General features: G+C 46.4%; 1 protein-coding gene and 1 pseudogene across 7 annotated transcripts in view; one reads left to right on the top strand and one right to left on the bottom strand.

The window, feature by feature from the left end:
- The window catches only part of TRAF3IP1 (TRAF3 interacting protein 1), a 65,583-nt gene that overhangs the window by 11,344 nt on the left and 31,070 nt on the right, over positions 1 to 23,169 (bottom strand). The window lies entirely within an intron of this gene.
- On the top strand, positions 7,087 to 7,173 carry LOC113921082 (annotated as a pseudogene).

Here is a 23,169-nt window from a genome sequence, read left to right as displayed (position 1 = left end):
GAGCCGTGCAGGAGGGAGCAGGCGCACTCTTCCTGCGGGGCAGGGACACAGCTCCTTTACTACCTGCGAACTCATCCGCAACAAGACACTCCAGGCCAGGCGTGTTCAGACGACTCTGGTGCGTTCCGAAAAATGCGTCTGTATGGTGTCGGCACCAACTAGAAGTTGTTATGTCCAGCTTCCAACAGACGGGTTCTGCCACCAAAAACACCCCTTCCTCAACCCCATCTCCACTTTATAAACATAGATAACCCACTCCCGTGAAATTCGATCTCAAAACTCCTTCCTGGAATACCTTCCCACAGGGGACACGCAGGGGTGGCGGCAGAGTGCGGCTCACGGGGACACACAGCCACCCTCCCGGGGCCTCCTGCCTCCTACCTGCGGGGCCTTGCGTCTCAAGCAGGCTGCAGACTATTTACTCAGCTGCTTTCTGGCAGGAAGGCCTCTGACAAAGTATTTCAGCGTTAGGCTGGCCGCTTCACACATGTGCTTTAGAAAAAGTGATGTTCCAAGACTTTTCAGGTGAACAGTTACTTACTTCTGGGACTTAATATGATTTGCATTTACCACACACATACTTGTCCCCAGAAATGTGAGCATTTGTGTTTATGGTGATTTTTAAGTTTACAGTGATTTATTCTAAGTCATTTAAATAAAAACTATGAACTAAAAAGTTTGTTTCCTTAAAGTTCAATCGCAGTGCTTCATAAGAAAGTACTATTTTTAAGATAATGCCTTAGAAGCCTGACCCTCCGACCCTGCCGGAAGTCGCTCTGAAGCAGACTTCAGGGTACAAGCGAAGGGCCGTGGCATCTGCACGCTGCCCTCCCCCTGGTCGCTGGATCCGAGGGGTCACCAACACTCCTGAGCAGCACTCTACCCTACATTGAGCAAACCCGATAAACAAAGGCCTGATTAATGCAGGGTGGGGGGAGGGAATAATAAATCAAAGTATTAGCTTTAAATAACATTCTCTCCCATGACCTCAGGAACTGATTTATATACAGCCTGCCAAAAGTTCATTTTCTTCATAAACCAAGGAATGCCCACATCCAAGTTACAAGAGAAACACAGAGACTGACAGAGTAACTATTCTGAGTGTCTTGCTCATCCAGAAATATCCGATCACCCAATTCTGTAAACCAAACATGCATCTCTCATGTGGGTCAAACCAGATCCCTTAAACGCACAGTAAAATAAAACTTTGTGTCATCAAGTACATTAACCTTTTTGCACACACACAGAAAGGCACATAAAACATAAACGTGTGGTGTAACAAAATGATAAAGTGACTCCGGCAGCCTTTGCCTGGGTCAAGAAAGCAAACTCAGCCAGGGTCCCAAAAGCCCAAGGCCACCACCACGCTGCCCTCTGTGTGCACGAGTGCCGAGCCTGCGTGCCTGACCCACTGGTTTGGCACGGACAGAACCACACAGCGCACGTCCATGTGCGTCTGCCCCTTCTGCTCAAGCACACGTACACCACTCATCTGCACTGCTGAACAGGAGGTACTGGGTTATGGGAATACACCATGATTTATTTACCCACTCTACTCCTGGACGTTCGGGTTATTTTTGGTCTGGGGTATTACAACAACTATTTACAAAACGTGAGTACTCTGAAGAGCTAAGTCGTAGGTAACAGTAGCTAGAAACAGGCGGCACAACCGTGAATAACCTCTCTGTCCCAGTACATGCGGGCGCAGGATTCTCCGGGATACGCAATGAGAAGTGGCACTGTGGGCCAAAGGCTGTGTAAGTCTCCAACTCTGGGACACAGTGTCAAACGGTTTTCCAAAATGGCTGTACCAAACGACATCAAATAGTTTTCACGAACCCTTATTTTATTTCTGTGCATAAAATACAAGAACAGCAACTCCTCCGGCATCGCCACAATCCGACAGCTGCAGGTAGTTAACTGTGACATGAAACCTTCCCGGTGAGAGACGGGCTCCCTGCAGCGCCTACAGACCAGGGCAGAGGTGCGAGCAGGATGTGGCTGGAGCGCATGCCTACGAAAGGACGCAGTGCGAGGGCCACTTGCCCGGGCAGGGCCACCCAGACACCCAGACCTGGGGAGATGTCCCACCTCTGCCACTGACGGGCTACATCAGGCAAAATAACTCCGTGCCTCCGTTTCCTAACCTAGGACATGGGGATGGGACTTACCTAATTAATTACCGTGCAGTAGAGTGATATTTATAACTCCTTTGTCATAAGGAGTCCTGCAGAAGCCGTAGCTGCTATGACGACCGTCTACACAACTAAGAACCGACTGGCAGGCTTCCACGGGAGGAAAACACATGCCAGGCACCTCCGAGCACGTGGCGCAGGGCGAAAGATCACCACATGTTAGCTCCTAGCACGGAGAGGAGTGTCTCCGGACAGGGGGGCTGGGAGTTCGAGGGAGGCGGCGGGTCGCTGAAGCTGTAGCCAAAGGGCAGTGCGGCACAGAAAAGACATCTCTTCACATCGGCCTTCCGGACTCACCCGAGAATCGGAAGTAGTTTAAAAACCACCTTTGATCACACAGAGAGTGAGTCGGATGGACACTAACAAAGCCAGCAGGCAACAGGGAAACGCAGAACTCAAATTCTCAGCCACAACGACCCTTCCTTTACTTAAAGTCACGGAAGTAAGTCAGGAATACGATCGTACTGGCCTAAAACGGGTCCTTTCAAACATTTTTATGTAAGGCTATTCTCATATATTTATTCTCTCAGAGGAACTTTAGAATATTCCTTGCCAAGCTCCAAAACATCCACTGAATATTTACTGGAATTCCATTAAATTTATAAACTAAGTTGAGGGAAATAACATCTCTATCATATTGAGTTTCCCATCCAGAAACACTCTCTCAACTTTTTCCAGGCCTTTTATATTTCTTGGTAAAATTCTGTGGCTTCTCAAAATAGTTGCTATAAATTTCTTGTTAAATGCACGGCTCTGTAAGTTATGTTTTTGTTTCCAGTTCTGAAGGGGAACGTGATGTGCATTATTTTCAATGGGCTCTTGCTGACATGTAGGAAAAATACTGACTTTGTATATCTGTGTTGACACTGGGCTTCACATACATTTGTTTTGAACAGTCGACCCCCTGGGGGTCAGTCCACCTGGGGGACTGCTGTCGTCTGGGAACGACGGTGACCCTGACCCCACCTCAGGAGGGGGAGAACTTCGCACCTCACTTGTCTCTGGGCTGCTGCAGCCGCCCCCCCTCCCCCGGACAGGACTGTTTGACAGCCTCACCCCTGCGCAGCCCCCCGCTGCTGCCTAGGATGCAGACGGCCCCATGCAGACATGTGCTCCCTCCATCCTCGTCACTGCACGTTTCTAGTCATAAGGGAAGCTGAATTCTACATTCGCCATTTATTCTTAAGAGAAAACACACCTACCAGTGACTTTATTTGGTTCAAGAACAGTTTCTTGGTTAAAGAGAAGAGAAGTAAGCCCTAAACGTTTAGAGGGGGCCGCAACCACTGAGCTCAGTTTGTTTGTAGCTGAGAAGGCTGCCTCCTGCCTGGATGCGGCGGCAAGATGAGCAGGAAGCACAGACTATTGACAGAAACAGAACCATACTTATCTAACAGAGGTAGATCTTTGCTCCTAGGATATATTCCAGTTTACTATTAATTATATAATAAAATACATGCTCTAGTTCCTAACCATGAACTTTTGGTTCTTCTCTTTCTTTAAAATCTCTAAAACCCATTCTAGCTACAGATTTTTAAGGTTCTATAATTCTTTTAAAATATACCAAGTAGATTCCAGCCAGAAGAGGAAAACAGGAACCCAGCTAGGAAACAATAAAACGGAGCAAACCATTGGGGGCTGCTGTTTCCAGGCCACATCTGAGGGTCTGAGAAGGATAGGGGCCAGCCCACCCCTCGCTCGCTGTGTGGAGACGACCTCCTGGCTCCGCTCAGAGCGTGAGGAGGCGGAGGTCCCTCCGTGGGGCAGCTGACAGGATGGAACCCGCAGACAGGGCGGGCCAGACTCCAGGAGGTCCTGGAGAACCGTCTGAGACAACCACCACGGCTGAGAGAGCCTGTGCGCAGGCCCAGGCATCCAGAGAAGTTCCAGCACACCACTGGAGCGACGATCTTGGACACAATGATGAGGGCAAGAGAACAGTCTGACTGTACCCCCATCACCTCTCCAAGGGGGCACAGTGCAGGGCCAGGAGAGACCTCAGCTCGTGATTTCTCCTGCGGGGTTGATAGCATGTGGGGGAGCCCCTGGCCTCCCCAGCTGTGCAGGATGCTGCCAAAGAGACCTACATCTTTCTCACCCTCTTCAGACTATGGTGTCTTGAGCCGTAGGACTCAGGGGCAGGGAGCAGCTGGGAGAGAGGCAGACAGGACTCTTGGAGGACATCAAAGGGACTCAGGTCCTACTGCACTGAAGACCCCATCAAGAAGTCCACCCACCAGCTGCTAGGGACATCTTGCCCATGGATCCCTACCCCCACTGGCCCACAGTACCCCCAGCGCTCAGCACGCCTCACCCACACGCACTCCCACCTGGGGCTGGCTCCCTGTGTGTGCTCCTGATGGTGGCAAGAGCGAGCTTTGACAGATAGCCAGTGAGCACATGCACAAAGCCACCCTGAATCTGCAGGCCAGGGAGAGACCACAAACAAGAGCTTTAGCTTGGCCCCTGGAAAAGCAAAAGGAGGGCTGTCAGCACCCACCTTGGGGTGCTGCAGGTTTGAGGGAAGGCACACAAGCTTAAGCTGAGGGAAACCAAGTGCCCAGGAGAACCCGACCCAGCAAAGCTGGCCTTCAGAAAGAAGGCGAGGTACAGCCACTCCCGGGTGAATGGCGCTGAGGAGGAGTCGGCCAGCAGGGACTTGCCTCCCAGGAAACCCCAAGGGGAGTCCGCAGTCTGCAGTGAAAGGCACGGATGGAGCAGGGGTGCAGGTGCGGTCAGGGAACACAGTGGCGGAGGGGAGCACCATCCAAGTCAGGGTCCCCCCACCCCCCCTGTGAGGAGGGAGGGCCGTCAGCCACTCAACTCTGTACAAAGGTGAAAGGACAGAGGACTTAAAATAACCGCCACAAGTTTGTTAATGCACACAACATAAAGAGGTAAACTCTTGACATCAAAAACATTTAAGGGAGTAAAAGGGCAGAGCTTCTGAAGTTAACTTGTTACCAGTGTGAAACAGACCTTTACCTACAAGACGTTTTATGTGAGCCTCATGGTAACAACAAAGCAAAAACCCACAGTCGATCCCCAAAAGACAGAGAGAAGGGAATCAGAGCAGACCGCTGGGGAAAATCATTATCACAAAGGGCAGGGCAAGAGGAGAAAACAGTAAGATGGAATGAGCAAGTCCTTACCTATCAGTAATTACTCTAAATACAAGTGGATTCGGACCTCCAACCAAAAGACAGAGCTGCTGGAAGGATAAAAAAGCGAGACCCAGCCGTATGCTTCTGACAAGACTCATTTTCGCTTTACAGACACAAACTGGCTCAACGGGATGGAAGAAGATATTCAATGCACACGGAAACCAAAAGAGAGCAGTGGTGGCTACACACATCATACCAGGCAAAATGGACTTTTAGCCAAAAACTGTGATAAGAGGCAAGGAAGGTCATGTCATTATTTGCCGATGAAGGTCAACCTGTCAAGAGAACATGAGCACTGGAAATGGTCAGCACCCAGCATCGGCGCAGCTGCACACATCACGCAAACCCCGCCTAGGGGAGGAAGAGCGCACCTGACTCCTGCTGTCCTGACCTTGAAACTCCAGGCAAACAGAACCCCAAGATAGCACGCACCCTCCTGAGTGCTGGCGTGGTGGCGAGAAAACCAGTGGCATTTTGCGAACAGGACAGCTGACTCCGGGGTGCCCTCGGAAGACCAACAGACTGGGAAAACGGAACCAAACAGGGGCCAGGGTTGAAATCACGGGCCCACTACAGCAATTCCCACAGAAGCATCAACCACACATCCGCACGCAGCCCAAGCCCAAGTCACTGACATGCCTTTACTGCACTTACATCCCATCGGGCGTTCCCCTGGTCTCTTTACAACTGTGTACTTGTCACGCAGGTTTCAGGGGCTCAAAGATCACCAGGCACTTGCAGGCATCCCTCCCACTGTGCTGCTACCTGGGGAGCAGGGCACCATGAGGTCAGGGGGTGCGCTCAGGGAGCGACTGGCCTCATCCCTGCTGCTGACACAGCAACCTGGGCAGATGGGTCAGCGAGGGATCCATCCAGGGCCCCCGTCCATTCCTGGGAGCAAGAGGAAGAAGCGTAATTGGCCCACATCCAGGCCACTGGGCAGGGCAGCAGTGCACATTTCCTACTGGTCGGGAAGACGCCTCAAGATCTGCCTCAACTCCACAGCTTCCAGCTCGAATGAGTCGGGTCCAAGGGGACACTCCTACCACCCAGGGACCCAGGTGGGCACAGGCTCCTTCTGCCCCATGCATTAAGACTCCAGGTCTTCCCAAGGGGTTAATAGGACCAGCCCTTGTGCACAGAAACCGAAGCACAGGGTAGGCAGCTCCCCACCCTGCTCCTCCAGAGTCAGCAACCATCCGGACCAGAAGTTCTGTGGCAACTTCTGATTCCTGGCTGTGCATCAGAATCACCTGGGGAGCTTTTTATAAATACCAAGGCCAGGACCCTGCCCAAAGATGGATCTACTGGGTCTGAGAAGGAGCCAGGCACCAGTATTTAATAAAAACTCTCTGAATGGTTCTAATGCACCAGCAGCTCTAAGCAGATGCACCTTCAAGCACCTTTCAAAGGACAAAAGATTCTAAAATTCACTTGCTTTACATTTCATAACCATTTTCCATGCTACAGGCAGTGACAACAAAAGAATCTAAGTTTTAAAATATACTTTAAGGGCACCTGGGTGGCTCAGTCAGTGAAGCGTCTGACTTCAGCTCAGGTCACAAACTCAGGGTCCTGGGATCAAGCCCCACAGCAGGCTCTGTACTCAGCAGGGAGTCTGCTTCTCCCCCTGCCCTCCCCGAGCTCCCCCCCCCACCCCGCCACTCATGTTCTCTCAAATAAATAAAAAATTTTTAAAAAAACATTTATTTATTTGACAGGGAGAGAGTTTTGTGCAGTGGCAGTATCATAGCCAATGAGGTTTATCCGAGGCGCGATTATTGCTATTTGACAGGGAGAGAGAGAGAGAGAGAGAGAGAGAGAGAGAGAGAGAGAGAGAGAGCACAAGCAAGGTGAGCAGCAGAGGGAGAAGCAGGCTCCCCGATGAGCAGGGAGCCCAATGTGGGACTCGATCCCAGGACCCCAGGATCATGACCTGAGCCGAAGGCAGACACTTAACCGACTGAGCCACCCAGGCACCCCTAAATAAATAAAATCTTTAAAAAATACACTTTAAAAGTATTTTTCCCTTTTTACTATCATCTCTGGAAACAACCACTAGGATTATTAAATTATTTTGCTTTTTATTTCCATCCCTTAACTAATTGGACTTGCTATTTTAAATGTCTTGCTAAAATATTCATCATTTTTTACTGAACCTATTGCTACAATCTTTCTTCTAATTCTGGTTCATTTTATTTTTACACATTTAGCCTCCTAAATTCTGACCATATTTCATAGCTCTAAAAATACCAGACAAGGGGCACCTGGGTGGCTCAGTTGGTTAAGTGACTGCCTTTGGCTCAGATCATGATCCTGGGGTCTGGGATCAAGCCCCACATCTGGCTTCTTGCTCAGCAGGGAGCCTGCTTCTTCCTCTCCCTCTGCCTGCTATTCCACCTGCTTGTGCTCTCTCTCTCTGTCAAATAAATAAAATTCTTTAAAACAGATAAATAAACAAAATAACATAAAAATACCAGACAAAATAATCACACCCAAATTTACCATTAATCCTAACAAGGCAGTTTCTGGGCAACATGAAACCCACTTTCTGGTTGGCAAGTGAACTGAAGGAAAGATGCTCAAACCCGTAATAGAAGTCAGGATATCAGAGGTCTTCCACAGAAAATACATTCCACAGAATTAATGATGAATAGAAGGCCTGAGTCCAAAGACTGGAAGAGCAGAGGAAAATTCAAATATAGGACAGTCAGATCCCAAACACACTTGCAAGTAGTGAGGCCAAGATGGCAACGACGTGCTGCAGACGGTGCTGTGACCTGCTGATGCAGATATGGGGATGAGCTTTCGCTAAGCTTGTGCTCACCATGCCTTGTTCCTCCAGCTGTTGAGAAGTCAATCCAAAAACACACAGACAATTTCAGTGAGTGGTTGAGGCCAGGAAGAAAATGAAGCGAGGATGGGATGGGGACAGCACAAGGAATCACAGGAGAGCATGCTGGAGAAGGACCCTCCCAGGGCTCCAGGCCTCAGACCCATGTGCCCTGCAGGCAAGAGCAAAGGAACCTGGGACGAATCAGCAAAAGTTGACCATGGAACCATGCGTGCTCCGAGCTACCAGGATCTCAAGCCACCATCGAATAGGAAGTGAGCTCCTGCTTCTGACTAGCAGTCCTGGGAAGACAAGCCCCCAGAGAGGACCAACTTCTTCCAAGAGGGAGGGAAGGGCATCCAGCCCCAAGTCTCCACAACTTCCATGAACCAGATCACTCCTCTAACTTCAACTGTTCTAGGGCACAGGAAGTAAAAGAATTAACTATATAAAACTAACATAATCTTGATTCTAACACCTAACAACAACAGCACAGATATGCATGAAAACTCCAGGACAGTATCAGTTGACTATGGACTTCTATTTTCAAAGATTAGTAAGATGGGGTGCCTGGCAGGCTCAGTCAGAAGAGCATGTAACTCTTGATCTCAGGGTTGCAAGTTCGAGCCCCACAATGGGCGTACATATTGCTAAAAAATAAATAAAACTTATAAATAAATAAGTAAAATATTAGTAAATTGAATATGGTTTTGCATTGGATAAATAATAGACCATGAGCAAGCAAAGGTTATTTTAGGAACATAAGAATTGCTCAACATTAGGAATTCTATTAATATACAGTAATCTCAACAGCTGCCAAGAAGATAAGGTTTGATAACGTTGCACATCCATTTCTGATCAGAATCCCAGAACAGTGCCCAGTGTGTGACGGGTGATGAATAAATCCTGATTTAAAAAACACGATAACTTATAATCACAAAACAAGTTTATATTAAGGTTAAAAAAAGGCTAAATAAACACCAGTAATGTGAGAGTCCAACTTAAGAAATTAAAAGGACAACAATAAACACAAAAAGAGTAGAGGAAGGAAATGAAGAAAACAGGAGAAATCAGAGAAAAGAACAAAGATACAAAAGAGAAGACCAATGAAGCCAAAAGCTGACGGTTTAAAAAGGCTAACAAACTTCTGAAAACAATGCTTCAAAAAAAGAAGAAAAAGGATAAATTAGTAGTATTATTAATAAAAATAGAACAAAACTAAATTACAAATAAAGCACATGTTTAAAGAATTCTATCAAGACCTTTTGCCAGGAAACTTTAAAATTTAAAAGATATTGACCACCAAAACTGACTCAAGAAGAAAGAGAAAGCCTGAATGCTCCCACAGTATAAAAATAACAGCAGTGCCCTAAAAGTTTTCCATTGAGGAAACATCATGCTCAGATGATGGTTCTACACACAAGTCCCACAAACTATCAAGAAACATACCATCCCATCATCTACCATCTCTTCCAGAAAAGAGAGAAAGAACTCTCCCCAGTTCCCTCTTAACCTTGGGACTAATACAAGACAAGGATCATATGAGGAAAAGAAAATCACGAGTCCTTTCATCCATGAATATAAATGGAAAAATTCTAATTAGCAAACAGAATCTACCAGTGGATGAAAAAGATAATATAGTATAACAATGCTGGTTTCATCTCAGAAACGATCACTTAAAAGCTATCAATGTCATCCCAATGGAGAAAAAGCATTTCATAAAATTCAACACCCATTCATGATAAAGCCCCATAGTGGGAAAAAAAAAATCAAACTTTCTTAATCTGTTTATTAAGTGCTACAATAAGTATTATCAGAAAAGGGTAAAGTCGGGCGCCTGGGTGGCTCAGTTGGTTAAGCGACTGCCTTTGGCTCAGGTCATGATCCTGGAGTCCCGGGATCGAGTCCCGCATCGGGCTCCTTGCTCAGCAGGGAGTCTGCTTCTCCCTCTGACCCTCTTCCCTCTCGTGCTCTCTATCTCTCATTCTCTCTCTCTCAAATAAATAAAATCTTAAAAAAAAAAAAAGAAAAGAAAGAAAGAAAAGGGTAAAGCCTAGGGGCGCCTGGGTGGCTCAGTCGTAAGTGTCTGCCTTCGGCTCAGGTCATGCTCCCAGGGTCCTGGGATCGAGCCCCACGTCGGGCTCCCTGCTCGGCGGGAAGCCTGCTTCTCCCTCTCCCACTCCCCCTGCTGTGTTCCCTCTCTCACTGTGTCTCTCTCTGTCAAAAAATAAAATATTAAAAAAAAAAGGGTAAAGTCTAGAAGAACTGTCATTAAAAATCAGAAAGGAAGAAGGTGGCCCACTATCACTGTTACTACGCCTCTGGGAAAGGGATCCTGGAGGCCCCGTGGGAGCGATTAGACAACAGCATGGAAAGCACAAGACCTGGACAGCAGGAACAAGGCCATGGGGACTCGGGGCAACAGGAATGAGGATGCAGCTCAGGGGGGAAGAGCACAGACTGGGGCCAGGCGCCTACGTTCGCATCCCAGCTCTGGTGCTCACCAGTCCCGGGGCCCCAGACAAGCTCCTTCACGTCCTGATCCCCCAAACAGGGGTGACAACAGTACCCGTATCCCACTATATTCTCTGTGTTAGTATCCAGAGGCTACTACGGCACAGAAAACACAAAAGAATCAAGACATATTTTTAAAACAACAGTTTATCAAAGAAGTGGTTATAGTCAACAGCATTCCTACCCACCAACCATTAGAAAAGAAATTTAAAACAGGGGATATCCAATACCAGAATAATCTCTAGAGTGCCCACATACAAATCTAACAAACAACAGGCACAATCACTACAGAAACAAATCACAAACGTTTACTGAGAGGCATTAAAGACCAAACACATGGAGCGATCACTGCTCATCGACACTCCTACTTAGTTCCCGAGAGGGCTTTCCATGGTGCTCAATCAGCTGCCTACAGTATTTCTACGGAAGGAAAGGACCAAAAATAGCCCAATCACCTGATACAAGGCCTGTTTATAAAGCTAATCAGAGCAGTGCAGAATCGGGCAGGGCCAGTGAGACAGACCACAGACCACAGGCTGGCCCACCACCTAGGTGTTTGTACAGCCCACGAGCTCAGAATGGCTTTTACTAAATAAATAGTTGAAAACAATATTTAAAGCGTAATATTTTATGATACATGAAAGTTCTATAAAATCTGCATTTTGGTATCCACAAAAAAAGAAAAAACAACCTTACTGGAGCCCAGCCACACTCGTTCATCTGGGTGTTGTCTAGCTTCTTTGAAGCTGAATACCGGTGACCAAGCATGCACGGCTCTCACAGCTGAAAATACGTGCTTTCTGACCCTTTCTAGAAAAAGTCTGCTAACCTCTGGCACACAGAATCCAGAAAGCGCTGCGGGCACACATCACTTTCACACACAGCAGAGCAATGTGGAAAGAAGGAAAAACTGGTTATTCCTATCGGAGAAAAACTGCACCTCGATCTCACAGGACAGCAGAAAATCAACTCCAGGTGGATTAAGGACAGAAATGTCCAAACAAAGCTTTAAACATTTTTAAACATTTAAAAAGAATAAATATCTTTCTGGCCTTAGAAGAGAGACAGATTTCTTAGCTAAGACACAAAAAAAACACTAATCCTAAGAGTTAAAACTGAGAAATTTTAGTTACATTAAAATTAAGAACTCAGCCATCAAAAGACACTTTAAAGAAAGCGAAGGGGAAAAGTTTTGGACAATGATTTTAACGTGATTTTACCTCCCTTGACCTTCTGCCGCGCCACCAAGTCTTATTATGTTATTTTTTCCATAAAACCGATTTTTCAGAAACTGGTTTAGGGCTTTTGCGCTCAGTTCCCTAGTGATGGTTACGCTCAATTCTATTTGCTTAACTGGTTTTATCTCCTACTAGTTTCTACTAGCTTTGTTAAAAACTAAGAGGTGAAATTAATTTCGATACATTTGATCTAACTCAATATTGTTATCTAAAATACTGTTTCAACATGCACTCAACATAAAAATTACTAATGAGACACTTCATATGTTTCTTTTTTTCCTAAGTCTTCCAAATCTACTGCATATTTTATCCGCAGCCTGTGTTCAGGCCAGCCCGGCCGCCTTCCATGTGCTCACACGCCCAGGGGACCAGCAGCGTCTGCACTCTTATCTCCAGAGCTGTGGCCTTGAGGCTTCTTCTCAAGCTTACTTTTCCCAGTTATCTAAGTAGACTACATCGTAGGCCATTTTTTCTCCTAAGAATCCAAGAGCAGTATCTTTTTGAGCCCTTGCATCACCCGGAGACGTAATGCCAACCTGACAAAATAACAGGAATCCTGAGTCAACCTGTTTCTCCACAAAGGCTGTGGCTATTGTTACCTCTTCTTCGGGCACTTAGGGCTGCAGAGCAAATCTAAAAGGAAATCCAATTTTGGCTCTTTTGAAAAGAACCCACTGTTTCTTACAATATGTTCTTTCCTGGAACATGAAGCCCTTAACTTTAAGCGCAGCCCCACAGCGCGTTAAGCTCTTGCTCTCTTGTCAAAGTACCAAAGTGCCTCTAAAAAACCAGACTTCGCTTAACATCCCATTAATCTAGGTCAGAAAGCTTATCATTCTTTTTTTTTTAAAGATTTTATTTAATTATTTATTTGAGAGAGAGAGAGAAAAACAGCATGAGAGGGGAGAGGGAGAAGCAGGCTCCCCGCTGAACCGGGAGCCCGAGGTGGGACTTGATCCCAGGACCCCAGGATCACGACCCAAGCTGATCGCAGTTGCCCAACCGAGCCACCCAGGCGCCCAGAAAGCTTATCATTCTTATCACACTTTACTCTGAAATCTGTCTTACTGTCTGAACTACAGTCTCCACATTGGGGCAGAAAGCCACGTGGCCAGAGGGCTATGCCTGCTCCCCGGGCCTGCGGTCACGAGTCACAGTGTGAGGGGCTGCAAGCGGCACCTGCTGGTCAGCGAGGGGCTCACTGAGGCTACGGCACCGCCCGCCCCCCCACGTCAACTTCTCCAGAAGCATTGTGAGAACATCCACTAACCTTCCAAATGCAGTTCTGTTTATTTCGTTCTGCCAAGCACTGCCTCATATTTGATCATTTGTTCCTTTCCATCTCTCTCTGTCTCTTCTAACTTCTGTTCCATGAGCTGAAATTCATCTAGTCAACAAGCTGAAGATAACGTACGTCTAGTGCCGTGCTAGCCACAGGAGACCCGGGTCTCCACCTTACAAGATTCCATTGCAGGGGAAAGTCAGTGGCTGGTTTTTTCCTCCTGAACTATTCAGTCCTAAAGCCTTTACATGGGCCAAGCAAGGAAGCACCTGCAGCAGGGTGGGGACGGGGATCCATGTGGGGGAGGGGAGGAGCAGCCTGCACAGGGGGCGGAAGGAGTCCCATGCGGGGAAACAGCTAGCCCAGGAGGGACCGGGAGCCCACGCACGGGGCAGGGGTTGTCAGAGCCTCAGGTGGGTGAACAGGGCATGCACGTGGGCCAGGGGGAACAGCAGCGACAGGGGATTCGTTCACTAAGTCAATGTACAAGGACAAGGACAGCCTTGCTCCTCATGACTGGAGAAGGAAATTATCCAGACAGCAAGGGAGAAAACTAGCATGATCCCCGTGGTGCGTGCGAGCATGCACACACGTGCTCGCGTGTGCACACGTGCACACACACGCATGCACACGCATTTTCCTGTAGCTCTGACCACCAAAAGGTCCTGAGAGCCGACCACTACAGAGGCTTGAGCACGCCCAGCAGCAGATCTCGCTTTTGAAACACCATTCTCCACTAAAAGGAACCAGGAGAAATGGCTGGTTCCGGGGCTGGGATGGGGAAAGTCAGGATGAGCCTGGAACATCTTGGTGAGCCAGAAAGAAAGGAAGAACTCGAACAACAGGGCAGACTAAGGACACGGACGCCAATTTGAAGGAGCTCCCAGTGGACAAATCTGGGGCAGTCTGAGCACCAACATATGAGGCAGAGAAGGTAACCCCCTGAATAAAACTGGAAACTGAGCCCAGGACGATTGAAATAAGTGATGAAGTGGACAGCGAGTGGAGAGCAGGAAACTTCCACTTCCCAGTACCTCCCCAGAAAATGCTAGTAATTACAAAGAGAAAAGGAGGCGTGAGACACTGGAGAAGCCTGGCAGAAATCCTCCTCCCTCGAGAGATCCAAGCGCGCACCCCCAGTTGCGGGACAGGTCAGAACACGCGCCCTGTGACAGGCCGTCCTTCCGCGAGCCTGAGCCGCCCCCCGCCCACGGGACTGACGGCCGAACCTGCACTGCGGCCCCCAGGAGCCCAGCAGCACAGACCCCGCGAGGCGGACAGCGGGACGCGCTCCCTCTGCACCTTGAATGTCGTCACCAGTCATCTCCAAAGTATCTGAGAGTTCTCAAAAGTGCCCTTCACAACATTACACGTCTGAGTTGCTTCTCAACCTGCTTGTCTTCAAAAGTTGCTTTTAACATTGTGTAAAATTATAAACTTTGCTCAGTTTAGTTGTTAGTTTTACAGCATGATTTTCTATCATTTTTCACTGCAAACGAACTCTCTGTAGTACAAAAAAGCTTTCATAGGCTACCTGGAAACTTGGTACAAAAATACAAATATTTTTGTATTTCTGTATTACTCCTGAGTTTGAAAATCTAACCAAACTTTCAGAATGCATCATGTTTGTAACATGGAGTATACACGTAAGAGCATAATTCAGACCACGTGTCCACACACAGTGTGTGTTATTTACAATGTCTAAATAACGTGATGTCTAAAATAAGCACATTTCTATTTTATTTTAATGTCTGTTTTTTTCCTGTAAGGGATTTAAGAATATTCTGTGAAATTTAAAGCTTACCTCTAGCAAAACCCTGACATAATGCAAGCTCCTCGCTAAGTGGCTGTCAGTCCTGGCCTCGGTGACACGGCTTTTCAAGGGGGCTCTGTTAATTAGTAAAGGGGTCCCAGCTGGTGGGGAGGGGTCTTCAGCCAGAAAGAAAGGTTTGGAGAATTCCATCAGGAAACCAGTATGAAAAATCATACGTGTATCACTGCTACAAGTAGGAAATCAAAATATTTTAACTTCAAGTGTTTCAGTTTTTCTTTACTGTAAAAAGCCCCTTGAAACCCATCTCCTGGAGAAAAAGGACAAAGCTGCGTCCCTGGTTTGCCACGTCAGCCCCTTCTGAGCCTGTTTCCCCAGGTTCAGCTACAGCCAAGAAAGGCGGACTCGGCAGCAGCACCCTTCACTGGCGCTGCTCTTAAGTCAGAAGTCAACAGACAGGAACAACCCAGAGACAGGAACTAGGAAAATAAAATAAATGCATTTCTCACTTCAAACAATGAGCACAAACGGGTATGTTTTAGAAAGGGCAAAAAATAACTAAGAAATAAGAAAAAAAGTTACCAGGAAATAAATTTCTTTGTTTCAAGAGAAGCCAAAGAAACATGGAATTTCAGGACTAATATAATTCTGGAAGCAACTGCTCCACCTAACGCCGAGAGAATCCTTGTGTGCCTGCTCCACATGGGACAGGGTCTGGGTCCCAACATGCACCTGCCATCCCCAAGGAGTCCGTGTGCCCGGAAGCCGGAGGAGCGGTGGGACGCAGACCTGGAGCGCGAGATCACGCGTGGGATCACGGCCGAGAGAGGAAAGCCACTGTGGCTCCCCTCACCGCCATCACCTGCGAACCACCTGGCGAGCAGGGACCCTGGAGGCCCGGCCCAGCAGCGCCACTCCCAGCGGCGGAGAAGGAAGCCAGAGCACGGGGACGCCTCTCCTTTCCAGGGTCCTTTTCCCTTACATGCCCTCCTCAAGTCTCTCCAGCTACTTTCGTGAGTCTTCATGCTTCTGCAAACCGGTGAGAAAGGTTCGGCAGGGCGGGGGCATCCTCAGTCTTTCCCTGCTGGGGGCGGGGGCCACACTTGCCGGGCAGCTGCAGCCTTCCAGAACTCCTGGCAGAGTCCCCTCTGTTCCCTTACTGTGCTCCGCACAACCTGTGTTTGTTTCCGCCCCGACTGACTCGGATGTGAATCCTAATCCTTATCTGCTGATGCTGAGGCCACCAGCGCATCGACCCTCCTACCTCATCAATGTGCCACCCGGACTGTGCTCACACCCACACCCGCACCTGCACCGACGAACCTGCATTTACAGCTACGGACCCAGGCTGGTGTCCGTGCAAAGCAAATGGGATACTGTTGGAAAGAAGGCCAAAATGACTTGCCAGGCCAAACCAACTAATCTAGAAGTGATCAATATAAAATGATATGAATGTTAAGCTGACATTTTGGGTGAAAATAAAATCTTGGTTTTTTTTTTTTTTTTTTTGAGAGCGAGAACGCGCACAAGCAGTGGGGGAGGCTCAGAGCGGCTCCACGCTCAGTGTGGAGTCCAATGCTAAGAATAAAATCTTTATTCATCATATTATCACTCACTGAGTAAACATATTAACCAGAAGGTGATGACCATTCAGTTTGGAAATGTTTGTCAGACCAGAGCTAATCACATCTTTGTAATCCAATTTTCTTAAGTCATGTATACATTTTCCTTCAGAGAAAGTATTCTGATATTTTATCCATATCATGACCCTTGTATATACAAAGAAGGCCTACTTACACATAATTATCTCCACAAAGTTCATATTCATGTGATGTTTTGATGGTTTCCAAGCCATTTTCACAGTCTATATCTGTGGCATATATCTGTAAATATTCTTTTCTTAATATGCATTTTTTCAAGGGTACAGGTCTGTGATTCATCAGTCTTACACAATACACAGCGCTCCCCACAATACATACCCTCCCCAATGTCCATCACCCAGCCACCCCATCCCTCCCGCCCCCCTCCCCTCCAACAACCCTCAGTTTGCTTCCTGAGATTAAGAGTCTCTTATGGTTTGGCTCCCTCTCTGGTTTTGTCTTGTTTCATTTTTCCCTCCCTTCCCCTATGATCCTCTGCCTTGTTTCTCAAATTCCTCATATCAGTGAGATCATACGATACTTGTCTTTCTATGATTGACTTTTTTCGCTCAGCATAATACCCTCTATTTCCAACCACGTCATTGCAAATGGCAAGATTTCATTTTTTGATGGCTGCATAACATTCCATTATATATATACACACACACAATACCACATCTTCTTTATCCATTCATCTGTGGATGGACATCTAGGCTCTTTCCATAGTTTGGCTATTGTGGTCATTGCTGCTATAAACACTGGGGAGGAGGTACCCCTTCGGATCACTACATTTGTATCTTTGGGGTAAATACCCAGTAGTGCAATTGCTGGGTCGTAGGGTAGCTCTATTTTCAACTTTTTGAGGAGCCTCCATACTGTTTTCCAGAGTGGTTGCACCAGCTTGCATTCCCACCAACAGCGTAGGAAGGTTCCCCTTTCTCCGCATCCCCGCCAACATCTGTCGTTTCCTGACTTGTTAATTTTAGCCATTCTGACTGGTGTGAGGTGGTATCTCATTGAGGTTTTGATTTGGATTTCCCTGATGCCAAGTGACGTTGAGCACTTTTTCATGTGTCTGTTGGCCATTTGTTTGTCTTCTTTGCAGAAATGTCTGTTCATGCCTTCTGCCCATTTCTTGATTGGATTACTTGTTCTCTGGGTGTTGAGTTTGGTAAGTTCTTTACAGATTTTGGATACTAGCCCTTTAGCTAATTATGACATTTGCAAATATCTTCTCCCATTCTGTCAGTTGTCTTTTGGTTTTGTGGACTGTTTCCTTTGCTGTGCAAAAGCTTTCTATCTTGATGAAGTCCCAATAGTTCATTTTTGCCCTTGCTTCCCTTGCCTTTGGTGATGTTTCTAGGAAGAAGTTGCTGCGGCTGAGGTTGAAGAGGCTGCTGCCTGTGTTCTCCTCAAGGATTTTGATGGACTCCAAAATGGACAGGAATCCATTTTGAAAGTTGAAAGTCCAACTTTCAACCATTTGGAGCCTATTTTTGTGTGTGGTGTAAGGAAATGGTCCAGTTTCATTCTTCTGCATGTGGCTGTCCAATTTTCCCAACACCATTTGTTGAAGAGACTGTCTTTTTTCCATTGGACATTCTTTCCTGCTTTGTCAAAGATGAGTTGACCATTGAGTTGAGGGTCCATTTCTGGGCTCTCTATTCTGTTCCACTGATCTATGTGTCTGTTTTTGTGCCAGTACCATACTGTCTTGATGATGACAGCTTTGTAATAGAGCTGGAAGTCCGGAATTGTGATGCCGCCAGCTTTGCTTTTCTTTTTCAACATTCCTCTGGCTCTTCGGGGTCTTTTCTGGTTCCATACAAATTTCAGGATTATTTGTTCCATTTCTTTGAGAAAAGTGAATGGTATTTTGATGGGGACTGCATTAAATGTGTAGACTCCTCTAGGTAGCACTGACATCTTCACAATATTTGTTCTTCCAATCCATGATCATGGAATGTTTTTCCATTTCTTTGTGTCTTCCTCAATTTCTTTCATGAGTATTTTATAGTTCTCTGAGTACAGATCCTTTGCCTCTTTGGTTAGATTTATTCCTTTGTATCTTATGGCTTTGGGTGCAATTGTAAATGGGATCGACTCCTTAATTTCTCTTTCTTCTGTCTTGTTGTTGGTGTATAGGCATGCCACTGATTTCTGTGCATATTCTTAAGTGGTATTGTTGATTATTTGCGGGCAACAATTTTATATCCAAAACCTAAAATCCTCCGCCAGCATTTTGGAATGCTGCACTACTTGGGAACATAAAAGTATAACCTTATTTCCTAAAATAACTAACTCACTCTTTATGAGTAAAGTCAGTGTCAGCAGCAGCCTGGTTTTGCTACTGAAGTCTCATCAGTGGAGAATGTCGTAGCATATGTCCCTTTTCTTTCTTTCACGGCAATTTAAATGGAAACAGTATTTCTAGCAAAAGAATATCCATCCAATAATACTAGGACCACAAACATCCAAACTAAAAATACTTTTATCAGGAGCAGACTTTCAGTTAAAGAGTGACTCCGAGGAGCCTTTTTCTAACAGGGTTCAAGTATTTGTGATGAAATTTCACCACCTAGTGACCAAAATAAGGAATAACTTAAAGATCTATTCAGATCACCAAAGTAAGAAAATAAAATCGAAACCCTGACTTTCACATAAGAATTGAGCTGACAATTGTTCACTACATATGACTTACTGTAACTGAAAGCGAACATGTTCAGGATAAGGTCATTCTATCCATCAAGAGTCCTTTCAAGATGCACATTCCCAAATACCTAATTCTTTCAGATGGCTGCCCCTAATCTCTACAGCCACTTGGCTGCTACATTAGGCCCGGGTTACAACCTTCACTGAGAAGGGCAGTAAAATACACACATTCACGTCAAATTAAACGCACGCCAAGGTCTCACCTGAAGAGATGTACGACCTCCAGAGGATGCGGTTTACGTGACCAAGAAGGGAGAGAGCAAAATCACAAAAACTTTAAATGAACTAAAAAAAGAAACCCACTAAGAGAAATACTCTATTTCAAAATAAGAATTTCAATGAAAAGAAAAAGCATCTAAAATTGACACTCGATTAGCACTGACCCAACATGGAGAAGCCTGACAGAAGAGAATGCAAACAGGGACAGCAGATCAGGAATGAGAAGTGAGGGACTATCTCTGAAACAGCTGCCTAACATCTAAAGCATCTTCGTTTATAAAGTTCAAAAAGCAAGTGCTTTTAAGGCAGAAGAAACACTAATAAAACTGCTTTTCTGGTTGTTTTTCAAAACCTGCTTCATAAATCTGAAGGGAAAAAAATGCTGGCATGAGCTAGTATCTTACTACTAACAAAGTTTATATTTCCTCTTGAAAAGACAGCAAGTCGGCCAGGATGATGAAGAAAATGCTCAGTCTGATGCACATATTTATTCTATAATGTATTATTCACATCCATCAGTATGATAAGAAATAGCTTTCCTCCCAATGCAATGCCAAAGGCTGGCCTGAGGGACGGCTCAACCGCAAGCTCCTGCCTCCTCAGCGCTGAAAAAACAATGCTCCCCCCAAAACAAGGGGAAGCCTGAGACTAGAGGCATACAATTTACATGAAAAGCAGAGAAAACATCTACCATCTGAATTTTTAGTGAGACAGAGAGAAGACAGCAATTATGACAACAGGCAGACGTGGCCTGTGCATTTTGAGCACACAGTCTTAACCATCATCTCTTTGCAAAATCCACCAGAGGCACTGAAGTCTGGACCCAAAGCACAGATGGGAGACACACTGTGCAAGGACTCTGAAACACCTGTAAAAACTGACCTCAGACTAGGCCACAAAGAAAGGTTTAATTCCAAATAATCGATACCATACAGACCATATTCCTTAAACATGAAATTTAATTATAAATTGTCCATAAAAAGACTTTCTAAAAACCCTTATGTTTCAAACTAAAGAACAGGCTCCTAAATAGCCCACATGACAAAAAGAAATAAAGTATTTCAAATTAAAATTCAAGGAACTTTTAATATTAGTATTTAATAAATTTAAATAAAGCATGCTTAAAGAGAAATGTATAGCCTTGGGGCACCAGGGTGGCTCAGTCGGTTGAGCATCCGACTCTTGATTTCAGCTCAGGTCATGATCTCAGGGTCCTGAGATTATGCCCATGTTGGGCTCTGTGCTCAACACAGAATCGGCTAGAAATTCTCTCTCTCCCCCCGCCCATCCCCCCCGCCGCTCACATGCACCCATGTGTGCCCTCTAAAATAAATTTTAAAATTAAAAAAAAAAGTATAGCCTTAAACATATTCGTTTAAAATGACAAAGACAAAAAATGAGCGAGCTAAGTATTTTACACAAGAGAATAAAAACGTAAATAACCAAAGAAATTAAAATGAAAAATAAATAGAAATCAATGAAATGAAAACAAAAGTGAGTATCTACAAAACCAGAAGTTGAGTCTTTGCTAGATGATGCCTATTTCAGTAATTTCTTTAAAGTCTCATCAAAGGAAAAAAAAAAGACAAAATTTTTGGAAGAAAAGGGAAACTGTTAACTATAGAGATATATATATATATATATTTTTTTTTTAAGATTTTTTATTTATTTGACAGAGAGAGAGACAGCGAGAAAGGGAACACAAGCAGGGGGAGTGGGAGAGGGAGAAGCCAGCTTCCTGCTGAGCAGGGAGCCCGATGCGGGGCTGGATCCCACAACCCCGGGATCATGACCTGAGCCGAAGGCAGACGCTTAATGACTGAGCCACCCAGGCGCCCCTGTAGATATATTTTTTTAAAATCGTAAAAGCACCGTTGAAACATCTTGGTGCCATGACTTTGTAAAATGTGAAGGACACAGTTCCCTGGAGAAAGGCTGGGGAGGTCTCGGCCAGGCTCTCCCTCCCACAGCAAAGCTTCCTGCCCCGTGTACAGCCCACACGTGGGGGATGTGCCACTTCCAGAAACCCTTGGCCCCCAGCCAGGCGGCCAGCCTCCTCCACTCACCCATGTGCCTTGCAAATATTATCATTTTCGGAGCGTGCCAGGCAGGGAGAAAACTTGGCAAATTCTAGTCTGTGTGGAAGCCCTGATTGTTAGCTAAGCGAACCGAGGCCTGGAATAACTATTTCACTTCATGGTCCCTTCGTGACAAAGATCTGGCCAGTACCATGGAAGTGGCAGCGGGAGGCACAACTTCCAAGAAGTCGTCTCCAAGGAAAGGGGCGTGCTCTTGTCTACCCCTCCCCTCCCTTCCTGCTGGCTGCACCTGGACAGCCTCCTTGGGCCATGAGGGGCCCTGAGGCACAAGAGTCACACCTGTGGGGTGACAAGGCAGAAGGCATCTGGGCCACAGCCACCTCCAGACTCTGACGCAGGAGCCAAAGCACTTACCACCTCATTTAAGCCACTAATGCCTTAGATCTCTCCTTCACTCACAGGTCAACCCAATCTTAACTGATTCTTACCAAAAGAAACTCAAAAAGAAAAAGAAAAACGGAATATATCCACTCAAGAAATTGACTTGGTAAAACTAACAGAAATGACTAGTTCAAAGGAACAGAAAAGCTATAGCAGGTTGTCAACACTAAGAAAAGAGCAAGAGGAGAAACCAGCCGTCAGGACAGAATCATCATCAGCCACGAGGAAATGCAAATTAAAACAGCAAAAATTAGAAAGACTGAGCATTCCAAGTGTTGCCAAGGACGTGGGGGAACTGGGACTCGCGGATGCTGTGGTAGGAACGTAAATGATGCAACCACTTTGGAAAACACTGGGCCGTTTCTTAGAAGGACCAACATACGTTGACTGCGTGAGCCAGCGGTCTCACTCCTCGGTACTGACCCAAAGGAATGAAAATCTCTGTCCGCACGGGACGCCCACGTGAACATTCTCCACAGCCTTACTTGTAAAGGACCTGAACTAGACACAGCCCAAACGCTCCTTACCTGACAAATGGACACACACCCTGTGGTACATCCGTACAGTGCACGACCCGGCAAGAAAAAGGAATGAACTGTTACAAAAATAACATATCATCAAAAGAATCATGACGACTGAGAGCAGCCTGAGCAAGCAGGAGCACATACATTCCTGGGAAACACAGACCAGAGGGACCAAAAGCAGAGCAGCAGCTGCCGGGCCCTGGGAGGAGAGGGGGCATGCGGAGCTGTGGCCGGAAGGGGTCCCGCAGGGCACAGGCCACCGTGGGGGACAACGAACACGTCCACCGTGCTGACCGTGGATGGCCCAGACACGTGGAAACAGACTCAGCCCAGCCACTAGGGAAGTAATTTGGCCATAGCTGGTGAAATCGAAGCTCCGCACGCACGCTCTGGCACAATTCTGAGTCTGGGCACGGACTCTAAAGCAGTATCGAAAACTCCAGCCCCAGGCTGGGTCCTGTTGTTGTGAATAAAGCTTCATCGGAATGGAGCCACACACACATGTTCACTGTTGTCTATGCTATGACTGCTCTCAGGCTCTATCAGCAGAGCTGAGAAGTTGCGACAGATTGTATGGCTCCTTAGCCTAAAATATGT

Source organism: Zalophus californianus, chromosome 3 (genome assembly GCF_009762305.2).
Source record: "Zalophus californianus isolate mZalCal1 chromosome 3, mZalCal1.pri.v2, whole genome shotgun sequence".
Taxonomy (NCBI): Eukaryota; Metazoa; Chordata; class Mammalia; order Carnivora; family Otariidae; genus Zalophus; species Zalophus californianus.
The sequence above is the reverse complement of the archived record's forward strand: the minus strand, read 5'-3'. Positions and strand labels throughout refer to the sequence as shown.